Raw genomic sequence first — 9298 nt, forward strand, 5'->3', positions numbered from 1 at the left:
AGCCAAGATACACCTATCCACAATCAAGAGAACACCTAGGAACAAAAGTGTCTCTTTCCTAAAGCAACAAACAAAACCTGGGGAGAAGAGATGCCTGGGTGGCTCAGTCAGTCAGCTGAGCGACTGACTTGATTTCAGCTCAGGTCATGATCCCAGGGTTATGGGATCAAGCCCCACATCTGGCTCTGTGCTGAGCATGGAGATTACTTAGGATTCTCTCTCTCTCTCTGTCTCTCTCTTTCCCTCCTTCCCTCCCTCCCTTCTTCTCTCCTTCCCTCTCTTTGCCCCTCCTCCTGATTCATACGCACACATACACTCCCTCTCTCTCAAAATAAATAAACATTAAAAAAAAAAAACAAACCTGGGAGAAGACATGAGCAGAGATCAACCAGCACTGTGGCAATAAAGCACCATGGCAGCTAGGCCCCAACAGGAGGAGGCCACCATCACTCTCAAAAGGCCATCCCCATCTCAAAAGGAGTCATCCACTCCTTCATCCTGGGAAGGGAAGGGACTTTGGATGCAAAGCTGACCCCAGGAGTCTAAGGCCACCCCTATACTCCATTCTCTCTGCCTCCCTGTCTCACTAACAGGCACTTTCCTCCCCCTTTGTGCACAGAGAAAGTCAGGGCCACTGCTTAGCAATATGGGATAATCTGTTTCACACTTCTCATGACAAAATCAGATTTCCAAGAGGCCAAGAGAAGTTACCAATTTCTGGGCCTAAGCGGCTCACCACAAGCCTAGGACACAACACCTGCCTAAGACTTTGTTGTGCTGTCTGAGAAAGACTGGTCCATCCCACCATGGAGCAGATAGGAGAGGCAGCCTGGGCCTCAGAAGGTACTGGAAACCCATGTGTTCATACTTTCCCACTTGGCTCAGGGACTTCAGCGACAGCCCCCACTGCAAAGCATAATTGATCTGCACATCACTGGAAGGAAACAGCCATGTTCCCCAGTGAATGAGACCCCACCCTTAGAAGGGGGAATGTGGGCAGCAAAGGCGACCCTCCCCTTCTCCAATCCCAGGATGGATGCTGGTGCTGGGAAGGGGCGGAAAAATGCCAAGGGCACCAACAATGGCCAGTGGATGCTCAGAACTGCCGTGCTATAATTCTCTGTTGCTTGCTCCACTCACGCGAGCACCAGGCAAAGTATCAGGCTTGCACCCTGGCCCCACAACCAGGTCTGGAAAGTGGTCTTGGGTCCATGCACAATAGTCCTCCTGAATCCCAGGCCCCAGCTGGCCCAGGCCCAGGAGGCCCCTCAAAGAATAGCTTGCAACTGGGATCTGAAATAGATCCTAATTCCCTTGTCCCGTTTCAATTTTTTTAATGTTTTTATTTATTTCTGAGAAAGAAAGAGAGAGAGAGAGAGAGACAGCGTGAGCAGGGGAGGGTCAGACAGAGAGGGAGATACTGAATCTGAAGCAGGCTCCAGGCTCTGAGCTAGCTGTCAGCACAGAGCCCGATGCAGGGCTCGAAGCCACAAACTGTGTGATCAGGACCTGAGCTGAAGTCAGATGCTTAACTGACTGAGCCACCCAGGTGCCCCATCGTCCCCTGTTTCTATCCCTTTAGTGTGTCATCCAGGATAGGGGCCAAGAACTGCCTAGAAGCCATGTGTTCAGAGGTCTTATCTCAAGACCACCCTGGGCAATTAAAGTAAAAGCTACAGGGGTGTGCCTGGGTGGCTCAGTGGGTTAAGAGTCTGACTCCTGATTTTGGCTCAGGTCATGATCTCATGGTTCATGAGATGGAGTCCCACTTCAGGCTCCATGCTGACAGCGTGGAGCCTGCTTGGGATTCTCTCTCTCCCTCTCTCTCCGCTCCTCCTCTGCTCATGCTCTCTCACTCTCTCAAATAAATAAACATTAAAAATAAATAAATAAATCTGACATTTAAAAAAAAGCAAAGTTACAGCCAAGATGTCCCTTGCCCTGTCCTCCACCACCTCTTCCCAGCCATGGTTCCTCCTACAAGCCCTGAGGATACTGATGGCCCCAGCAAAGAACACTCCAGCTCTATCATGATGGCAAGTGGCCCTTAGAAAATAACACTTCCCCATGCGCATGTGTCTCCCTCCTGCCTGCACAGCTCCACATCTGGTTGTCTGGCAAAGCTTGTACCTTGGGGGCCATGCCTGGGGATTCTAAGACCCATACTGGCAGCACGGGGGCAGGAAAGCTGGGGACACACACAGAGGCCAGCCAGCCCTCAGGCCCTTTGCTCTGTCATCCTGCAGCTGCTCTCTTCCAGTAGCTGGACCCAAGCCAAAGAGACATTCGTGGTAGTTAATGCCCCCAGTACACACCTGCACCTAGCCCATCTTAGGGCCCCCAACTCAGAGGGCTTCACCCTCTTTGTCATCTCAAGGGTTACTTAGGTGCTGGGATTGGGTCTCAGGCCCAAACTTGCCAATGACTAGAGACTGCATCCTCACCCAACTGCAGGCTGCTGGTATCAACAACCTGATGGGCACAAAACCTCCAGAGCCCTCTACACCACCCAAAGCTTTTCACAAAAGTCAGGCCCTGGATTCCTCGCCTCCATCCATTCTCTCATCTTGCTGGCACTACAATTAGGCTCCTTCTTGCCACCTTCTCTGTTCCGACCTTAGTCAGTCCCTTATCATGTGCTCCCTTGTATCACCAGTGCCTTCCCACCAGCCTCCCTGCTCTGACCCATTCCAAACAAGATCCCAGGCAGACCTTCCTAGAGTTGGCGCCCACAGTAAGGCCTGCTGCCCATGAGGGCGGTGGGGCAGAGCTGCAGCCTTGCAGGTGGTGTTCACTGATGACCTCTCAACGCCACCAGGCACGGAGAGCTTCATAGGCGTCCCTTGCTGCACTCTCATTTCTCTCTCAGAATGGCTCAGCAAGAAGGTTCCTGGCCATTTTTATAGGACAGGGAGATATCATTCCATGACAGAGCCCAATTGCATGAGAGGGTTGCCTCCCACACCCCTTCCCACCAGCTTTTGATTCAGGGAAGGAATAGGCACTCCCTGGATAGCCTGCTTCTTGGAGAAGTGTCAAGATTACAGGGGTGACAACGGAAGTGACAGATGGTGCTGGGGAAAAAGCGGAGAGGGGGGGGGGGGGGGTTGAGGGAGGTGACTGGCTGGGAGGAATGCCAGGCGCGAGGCTGCCATGCTCACGCTTCTTCCCTCTCCCCCTCATAGCTCACTTTTGCCTGGCTCTAAAGCCTCCCTTGCCCTGGAGTTTGAGCTCTGCCTCATAAGATTCTGACAGAAGGAACACAGGAGATGGCCTGGGGTGCAAGAAAGTCTGGAACCCATTAAGGAGACTGGGACCTAGGAAGGAGAAGGAGCAGAGCAAGAGGAGACAGGAGTCTGGCTGCTCAAGGAGGGAAAGAGGCAACAGAAACTCCCCAGAGGGCTGTCCCAGACATACCCACCCAGGAGATGTCAACTCTAACCCCATGACTGATCTAGGGTTGAACAGGGCCTAGCCAAGATGTAAATTGCATCTGATTCTGTTTATATCATGCTATGTGGGCAATAGGAACCCAACACATAGTGACCTTGAAGTACAAACTCTGTATGCACATCTAAGCTCCAGAACAGGACAGTTCCCAGGTCCTCCAGGGCTGGGCTGACCACCAAGCCAGCCTGGGGTGGGGTCTGGGGGGCAGTGTAGACCTGCCAAAGCTCAATCAAATCATAGTCTCATGGCCAATGCTTAACACCAAAATCAACCCTGAGGCTGGAGAGACACCTAAGCAGATCTCTAAACATGCCATAGACTGCAATTAACCTTCCACAAACTCTTTGAAGAATGTTAGTATGGTTGGGTCCATTTTATAGCAAGATAGAGAAAGAAATGATTTTCCCAGGATGACAAGCCAGGAGAGGAAAATGGAGTCCAGACTCTGAAATTCAGGCCAAACCCCACCCAAGGTCTCCACCCAAATTCAACCCTATGCAAGTCCTCCCAGGAGGCTGAGGGTGTGGGGCTCAGAGCATGGAGGGTGTGGAAAGCGTCCACCCAGCCAGCTTAACCTTACAGTCACCAAGGCTCCTGTATAGCCATACCTGAGTCAGTGCCATCTCTGTGCCTTGGCCCACCATGGAGATAATACCCGAAATCCTCTCAGAAATGCCAACATGGGAATGTGAGAGCAAGGGCTTTTCCACTCCACCTCCTGGAAGTGCAATCAACTCTCCCAACTCAGAGAGGACAATTTCTGGGTGTGCAATGGCAGGAGCCCCAGGGAGGGGACCATGGAATGGAGCAAACTCATTTTCTGCTGCCTTCCTATACAGAGGACCAGTTTCTACCTCCACATGGACATTAGGTATCATGTGTCATTTATTGTGTCCTTACCACATGCCAGACATTGCTCTGTGTACCTCACCTGGATTATCTCACTGAGTCTGCCCAATAACCCGAGGAGGAAGGTAATATTTTCATCCAATTATACAGAAGAGAACACTGACGGGTTAAATGATTTTCTCAGGGTTACATGGCTAATAAGTAGTAACCTAAGATTCATATCAGACAGTCTGATTCTAGTCACTCTACATACCGCACCCACCAGCAAGACCAACTGTTAGGGTAACCTCTGACCACAGACAAGACTCAGACATAACTTTCTGGTCAGCTGGACACGGAAAATGTACACAGACACACATGCACAAACGCTGCCAGATCGCTTGGCCTCCAGCTCATCAGCAGGTCTCTCAGGATTCAGGGACTGCCCTCCTTGGGTACATAAATTCCAATGTACATTACAGGGGTGAGGGGTGAGGGAAACCTCTGATTCTGCTCCTCCTGTATTCAAACTTACTTGACGGACACACAGCCCCTTCCTCAATGGGAATAAAACACCTCAGTCTAGAAATTATGAAACCAAGAGCTCCTGCTTCAGTTATGCATATTTCCAAAGTAGACCAACAAATGTATTTTCAGATGAAAGGGAAAATTTACATACACAAATTCAGATGACAGTATTTATAGCATTAATTACATAAGTTCTGACTCCCTTATTTAGCCCCAGAACCAATTCCTTATAGGTCACATAGTCAACATTTCCCCCTCCCCCGCCAGCAGCCCTGGGCCCTCCCCCCCCCTTCCCGCCGACCAGGGCCTCACATGCTGGCAGGAGGACACAGCTTCCTTCACTGTCACAGCCCAGCCTCTCAGACACACCCAGATCCAGCCTCAGACACCAGAGGACAGGCAGACACAACCCCCAAAAGGCTCCCCTCCCCCAGGTGAATTATAAACAGCTCTGAGAAATTGGCTATGGGTAGGCTCACCCTACCGAGATCCCTGCACGGACCACCGGAGCCGGCGGCCCTGCAGAAGGCATACCGACTGGGGCCCAAACAAACATCCACTAGGCTGAATCGAGAATCGCTGGCTCCTGGGGGAATGGCTGCCTCAGACCGGACCACTGAGGCGGGAACTGCCTGGACTCGCACCCTGGATCTGAGCGCTTAGGTGGGGAGTGGAGATGGAAGAGGGGTGGAGGGGGAAGGCAAAGCAGGCCCAAGGTCTTCAGGATCCAAGTCGGCAACTACCCTGAGCTCATTTGAAAGACTCCTTCGGATCCTATAGGGCTTCATCCTCGCAGGCTGTACCCATCCAACAGCACCTGCGCGGCTAGGAATCCACCCCCCATCCGTGCAGAAGNCCTGGGGCTCCCAGCCTGTCCTCGCACCTGGCCCGAACCAGGCAGGTATTTATTTGTTCCTCCCTGCGAAGGGGCTCTGCCTCTCGTGCGCCCAAGGTGGACGCCCCCTCTCGACTCCCCCGGACCCCGCGCTAAACGCCGCGAAGAGCTCGCTCCGGGGTCCCCGAGCCGGCCCGGCGTCGAGGCCCGGCCGCGCGGGGCNCGAGTTGGGGGTCCGGGAGGGCAGTGCCTAGGGCCCCGGGGGCCGGTGCGCGTGTCTCTGGGAGGCTGGGGCCGAGCCGGAGTGGTTGTGGCTAGGAAACCAGTTCCACGGTGAGGACTGCGTGCGCCCTAGAGGGTGTCGCCGACCAAACCCCCTCCACCCCATCGGAGCCTGCAAATGCACTGGGACCCCCTGCCAGAGTGTCGACAAGCTACTTGCCGCCCGTCGAGGCCTGGAAAGACCGCCTCAGCCGGTGCCCTGGGCCCCACCTGATGCTCTGGTCTGAGCCAGGGCGGGACCTGGGGCGGGACCCGACAGTCTGCCCAGGCGGCCTTACTTGGAGGGGACCCAGACTTGGGCTGCGAGTTGACTCCTTGCACAACCAGTGCGCAGGATGCTCTTTTCACCTCGACGGTCAAGGCACCAGAGTGCAAGTTGTCATCACCCTGCTTGCCCCAGGGGCTTGGGGCAATGTTATAGTGGAATCTGGGCTCTCTGCAGAGAGGATCTCGGATCCCAATGCAGGAGCATACTCTCCGCTGAACTCACTATTCAGAACATGCACCAATCTAAAAAAAAATAACACTTCTGCCCGAGTGTTGGCTTCAGCCGGCTCTTGTTCTTTTCACTGACTAGCCATACAAAATTTAGCTCCAATTCATCTAAAACGCTCCTTTTCTTTCCCCTTCTTCTGTCTCTCTGCTGTCCCTTTGGGAATATGGCAAGGTTTGCCTCCACTGGCCTCACCTTGAGTCATTCCACCCTTCATACCTCCCCCTCATCACCTCCAATACTTTCCTAAGAAATGACTTGGCCTGTCCCTCCTACTCAGGAACTGAGTGCCCAAAGACCATATCTGGACTTGGAAACCTGGTTCTAAGAGGAGTCCCCTTCCTGGGGCACCTGGGTGGCTCAGTGGGTTGAGCAACCAACTTTGGCTCAGGTCATAATCTCATGGTCCGGGAGTTTGAGCCCCGAAATGGGCTTCATGCTGACAGCTCAGAGACTGGAGCCTGCTTCGAGTTCTGTGTCTCCCCCTCTCTCTGCTTCTCCCCTGCTTGCACTCTGTCTCTCTCTCTCAAAAAAAAAAATAAACGGGGCCACCTGGGTGGCTCAGTCGGTTAAGTGTCCCCACTTGGGCTCAAGTCATGATCTCATGGTTCGTGAGTTTGAGCCCCGCAACAGTCTCTGTGCTGACAGCTGGGAGCCTGGAGACTGCTTCGGATTCTGTGTTTCCATCTCTCTCTGCCCCTCCCCTGCTCGGACTCTGTCTCTGTCTCTCTCAAAAATACACAAAAATAAATAAACAAACAAACAAACAAATAAATAAACATTAAGAGGAGCCCCCTTCCTGCCCCTTCCACTTGCAGGGAAGTAGGTGACTTTCTCTCTCTGCAATGGCTTTCTCCTCTCTTCTCTCAGACCAGACAAATTGTAGCTTGTCACCAGAGTGAACTGAGTCCTTTCCAACTCAATGTGTTGTTACTTTGTTCCTCTCTATCATGTGCTATATAGTAGTTATCTACAAGAAATAGGCAGGGTGGTGGCAAAGTGAGGTGAACAAATGACAAACCGCCTGGGTTGGAGTCCCTAGCTAACTTTTTAACCTTATGTAATTAACTGTCCCTCTTTTTCATCATCCTAAAAATAAGAATTAGGATACTTCTGTCACCAGATTAAATGAGACAAAATAAGTCAAGGGCTATAAACTATACTTGAGAGGCACCTGGATGGCTCACTCGGTCAAGCATCCAACTTCAACTCAGGTAATGATCTCATGGTTCGTGAGTTCAAACCCCACATCCAGCTCTGTGCTGACAGCTCAGACACTGCAGCCTGCTTCAGATTCTGTGTCTCCCTCTCTCTCTGCCCCTCTCCCACTCACACTCTGTCACTCTCTCTCTCTCTCAAAAATGCATAATAAAAATAAATAAATAAATTATACTTGAAATAAAATGCTTGATGAAATGTCCCTCTCTAGACTATAAAAGCCTTAATGTCAGAGCAGGTAGACAGACAGAGATAGAGACCAATGTTAAATTGATCATCCTTAACCAAAACTGCTGTTTCCCTTTCTTTCCCCATAAGTGGCAAGAAATCTGTCCCAAATGCCATTTTCTGCATCACAACTCTCGGAGATCTGCCCTAAATTATCTTTAAAATGATCTTTTTCCCCCTAGTTGGGCATGTTTCAAAATGTCTACATCTAGTAGTCCCAGCTGATGGCCATGAGAAGGAACAACCCAGATTACAGCTGACTTTCTTCTCTTGGGATATGTTCGCTTGACTAGGAGAATTTATACTACTCCCCAAATCCTGAATTTCTTTTTCTTTCTTCCTCTTCTTCGTCTCTGTGTTCTTGTCCTTCCCCTTCTTCATCTGCTTCCTCTTAACTCTTCTCCTCCTCCCCTTCCTCTCCCTTCCCTTCCCCTCCAATGTTACTACTGGTCAAAACTACTGAAGGAATAAGAGTTAACTGCGGGGAAGCAAAGATGAATGCAACAGTCATTTCTTACATGAGGCAAAGTGTTATTTCTTATGGCAACATTTCCATGTGTTCTTCATACACACAGGAGAAGTTCATAGATGTTATACACATACATACACACACACACACACACACACACACACACACACCATGGTCTGACAGTTAAATAACTGTGTATATGAATGCTGAGTTCCATACAGGGGGAAAAAAAGATTTCTGTAGAAGTTCTTAGATCTTTTGATAAGTATTGTCACTTTTGATATGCATTATCACTACCTCAGAGGTAAAAGGAACACGAAGCTCACTTCAAATTTAGTTGACTCCCCCTCTGCCCCCACCCTACAGATATATCCAGCACCACACTGAACTTGAACATGACAGAACTCACTGCTCCTTGTCTTTTACATTTGTTTATGGTTGCTTTTGTCATACAAAAGTTTAAAATGTTGGTGTTGTAAAATTTACCTATTATTTCCTTTATGGTTTTCCCCATAAAACCTCCTTTTAAATTTTTTTTAATGTTTGATTTATTTCTAGGGGAGAGAGAGAGAGAGAGACAGCGTGAGCAAGGGAGGGTCAGAGAGAGAGGGAGTCACAGACTGAAACAGGCTCCAGGCTCTGAGCTGGCAGTCAGCACAGAGCCCGACGAGGGGCTCGAACCCACAAACCGCGAGATCATGACCTAAGCAAAAGTCAGATACTTAACCGACTAAGCCACCCAGGCGCCCCGCCATAAAACCTCCTTTTAAAAAACCCTTCCCTCTCTCAAATTCATAAAGATATTCCCTTTGTATTTTCTTATAAAGCGTTTTTTAAATTTTTGTCACATTTAGGTCCATCAGTGATTTGTTTATTCGTGTAGCAAGCCAATTGTTTCATTTCTCCCCAATGCCGTACAATACAAATAGCATCACAGGCTAGATTTCTGTATGCGTATGTGCAGGTC

The sequence above is a fragment of the Crocuta crocuta genome, unplaced genomic scaffold, assembly GCF_008692635.1.
Source record: "Crocuta crocuta isolate KB4526 unplaced genomic scaffold, BGI_CrCroc_1.0 scaffold64, whole genome shotgun sequence".
In the NCBI taxonomy this organism is placed as follows: domain Eukaryota; kingdom Metazoa; phylum Chordata; class Mammalia; order Carnivora; family Hyaenidae; genus Crocuta; species Crocuta crocuta.